Source organism: Chrysochloris asiatica, unplaced genomic scaffold, assembly GCF_000296735.1.
Source record: "Chrysochloris asiatica unplaced genomic scaffold, ChrAsi1.0 scaffold00222, whole genome shotgun sequence".
Classification (NCBI taxonomy): domain Eukaryota; kingdom Metazoa; phylum Chordata; class Mammalia; order Afrosoricida; family Chrysochloridae; genus Chrysochloris; species Chrysochloris asiatica.
The window spans coordinates 3662673-3666679 of NW_006408740.1; the positions used below are offsets into that span (position 1 = coordinate 3662673).

The 4007-nt window shown below is 42.8% G+C and overlaps 1 pseudogene; it reads left to right on the plus strand.

Annotated features, from left to right (window-relative positions):
- Positions 1-3660: 3660 nt before the first annotated feature.
- Positions 3661-4007, plus strand: part of LOC102833202 — an 8624-nt pseudogene continuing 8277 nt past the window's right edge.

Genomic DNA, 4007 nt, shown 5'->3' on the forward strand with positions numbered 1-4007 from the left:
CTCAAGCGTGGCAACAGTAGTGAGGTTGGCCCAGGATCAGGCAGTGTTTCGTTCTGCTGTGCATAAGGTCACTATGAGTCAGTACCGACTCGATGGCACCTAACAACAACAACAACAAGGTATTTCTATTTCCAGCTTTCTGAGGAAGCACCATACCATTCTCCAGAGTGGTTGAACCAATTAAGAATGATCTTTTTTATGATTTTGAATTTTGTCCACGTTTTCTCCTGCTCTATCTAGGACCTTATAATTGGATCTCTTTCTGAGTAGTTTGTAGTAGCTGTAGGGCACCACCTAGTTCTTCTGGACTAAGGGTCATGGGGACTGAGGTTCTTGTGGATCATAAGTACATTGGGCTAATTGTTTCCATGCATCTTCAGTTTTCATCACTCTTCTTTCCTCTGTACAGAGAGAGACCAATAGTTGCACCCTAGTTGACTGCTCATGAACTTTTGAGACCCCAGTTGCTACTCACCAAAATAGGATGTAGAACATCGTCTTTGTGAACTATGCCAATTGACCATGGAGTCTACCAAGACTATGGTTCTGAGTTCCCAGGTTCAGCAGCTCATTCCTTTAAATTGTTTGGTTATGTCTAAGAAATTTTCATAACTTTGCTCCCTGTATGCTCCACCACATTCATGGATATATTTGTAATAAAGGTAAATACAAATCTTCTCTGGCAAAATGCCTTCTGATCCCCAAAGCCTCAAAAACTCTTTGAAAGCTGTTACTCTTTGCTTACTTCATTGTTCCTCAGCATCTCCTGATACAGAGGCTGTCCTTCCCCTTGGTGGCCATCAGTGCCATTGGCAAGTACTTTACTTTGATTATGGTGGGTGTGGTTCTCTTTTGATATTCATCATCCTACCCTTGGATCAACTATCAACAGTCAAGAGATCAGATGACGCATTGCATTGGGCAAATCTGCTGCACAGGAACTATCAACAGTCAAGAGATCAGACGACGTATTGCATTGGGCAAATCTGCTGCACAGGAACTTTTTAAAGTGTTGAAGAGCAGAGATGTCAGCTTGAGGACTAAGGTGCACCTGACCCAGGCCATGGTATTTTCAATAACCTCATATGGATGCGAAAGCTGGACAGTGAATAAGGAAGATCGTAGAAGAATTGATGCCTTTGAGTTGTGGTGTTAGACGAGAATACTGAAAGTGCCATGGACTGCCAAAAGAACCAATAGATCTGTTTTGGAAGAAGTGCAGCCAGCGTGCTCCTTGGAGGCCAGGATGGCTAAGCTTCGTCTCTCATACTTTGGACATATTGTCAGGAGGGAACAGTCTCGGAGAAGGATGTCATGCTGGGTAAGGTGGAGAGTCAGAGAAAAAGAGGAAGACCCCCAATGATATGGATTAGCCAGGTGGCATCATTGATGGCATCAAGTGTGGCAATGGTAGTGAGGTTGGCCCAGGATCGGACATTGTTTCGTTCTGCTGTGCATGGGGTTGCTATGAGTTGGTTCCGACTCGATGGCACCTGATAACAACAACACCCTTTAAAAAAAAAAAAAAAAAGAATGAAATCTTACCTTAGAGTAATTTCCTTGGCCTCCTGGAATACTTCTCCTTTTGTTTCCTACTTTAGAGAATGTGACTGCTAGTTTGAATCCCTTCTTCTTCAGGAAGGTGCCTGATGACCAACTTTAACATGTCCAGAGTTCCTCAGCAGCATACTCAGGTGCCCTGTGGCCCACATTACAGTGACAGAAGACTTTGGAGGGAGCTAACAAGTATGAGAACCAATATGTGCAGGGCACTCAAAGGAAAAGGAGCCAGACTTGTTCTGGTTGACCCTACATGGTAGAAGCAAACATGGATGGTCATTGAGTAAGGATATCGTAGGAGGTTTTGTGATTTTTGTGAAATCCTAAAGATTGATAGCCTATGCCCCTGCCACAAAGATGATGTTGTATATCTTATTTTGGTGGGTAGCAACTGGGGTCTCAAAAGTTTATGAGCAGTCATCTAAGGTGCACTTAATGTGGAGCAGCTGGTAGATTCGAACAGCTGAACTTTAAGTTAGCAGCCCAGTGCTTTACCTACTGCACCGCTAAGACTCATCTACTACATTGTTGTTGTTGTTGTTGTTAAGTGCCATCGAGTTGGTTCCAACTAATAGCGACTCTGTATAGGATTTCCAAGGAGACGCTGGTGAGCCTCAACCACTGACCTTAGTTCAAACTGACCTTGCAGTCCAGTATGTTAACCCGGAGCGCCACACCAAGGTGCCATACTTTTTTTTTTTCCATGCTAAAACAAGTCTTGTATAATAATAATTATACTTTTTTTCTATTCATGTTGTTAAGTTTTGACTCACAGTGATAGCATGGATCTACTGACCTAAACAAAATGGAGTCAGTTTAGTCATTGAGTCTCAAGTGAGGACCCTGCAAATGAGGCAGTTTCTATATTGGCTGGGATGACCTTGTGGTCCTAGAAGGAAGACAGGACTAGGAGAATGTTGTTGTTATGTGCCGTGGAGTCAGTTCCGACTCATAGCGACCCTGTACAGGGTTTCCAAGGCTGTAAATCTTCACAGGAGCAGAAAGCCTCATCTTCTCCTGCGGAACAGCTGGTAGTTTCAAACGGCTGACCTTGCGGTTCACAGCCCGATTCGTAACCACTACGCTACCAGATCTTCTTATAGGAGGTGCTTAAACCCAGATAGTTAGCTCAGGAATTAAGCAGAGACCCTAAAGGTAGAATGTTTGAGAAGGATCAGTGCCTGATTGTTCCTTTTTCCCAGAAGATGGAATGTTTGAGAAGGATTATTGCCTGATTGTTCCTCCCCCTCTCCCACCCCAAAAGATGCTGTCTTGCTGATAAAATAGATTAACTGTGCATACAAATGTCCCTTACCCTATATAATGTGCCTGCTCTTCATAATGGACAGGACAGGATGGTCTTGATTCTTTCTGTCCTCCAGGCTGCTTGCTGGCTTTCTCCTAATAACGCTTGACTTGGATCTCATGCTATCTATGTGAATGACTACAGTGACAGGCAGCAAACCCTCATTTCGATTTGGTAACAATAGTGACCTTGTATAGGGTTTCTGGGGAGTGGCTGGTGGGTTTGAACAGTCAGTTTTGTGGTTAGCAGTCCAAAGCTTACCCTACAATGCCACACCAGGACTCATCTACTACATTGTTGTTGTTGTGAAGTGCCGTTGAGTCGATGTAGACCCATAGCGACCCTGTATAGGGTTTCCAAGGAGCATCTGGTGAGCTTGAACCACCGACCATGCAGTTCAAAGGACTTTGCAGTCGGACTCATTAGCCCACAGCACCACACCAGGACGCCAAATACTACATAGAAATGGATGTTTCAAGAAACCACCAGATGGTGCTATTGATACAATTTTTATCCACAAGTACTCTTTTTTTTTTTTTCTTTTTTTCCTTTTTGGAAACCATTCCTCTAGGTTTCCCAGTTTAGTATCACACGGGCTACTGTTCTTTTCCGTATCACCCCATTTTTAGAAGAGTAGTTTGATACCAGTGGCCTGGCAGCAAATACTGGGGAATTATAAGTGAAGAGCCATTTTATTGGAGCCCTGAAAAAAAAGTGTGAAATTGCTTCTTGGCGCGGAGGCAAGGAATCTGACAACTGTTCCACCTCTTTGCAATACTGTATTATACCACATTATGAGTGATAGTAAATGTGATCGTTTTACTGTGGCCGACGCAAGGTTCACTAAAACACTACCAACAATTGAAATCGATTGACTCTATCTCAAAGACTTGTCTGTGCTGCTTTTGATATAGTTCTTGGGATAAATGTTGCAATCAAGAAATAAGCAGTCGTTTTCAGAATCAAACCCATGCAAAGAGAGCTTATCAAAACGTGTCCTCTTAAAATTTGTCAATCATAAAACTATAGTTAGTTTGTTAAATGTGCTTACACAACACAAAATTCTAGAGGAATTTCAAGATATGTATTTGGTTATGGAATTAATGGATGCTAACTTATATCAGGAAGCAGCTCTGGTAGC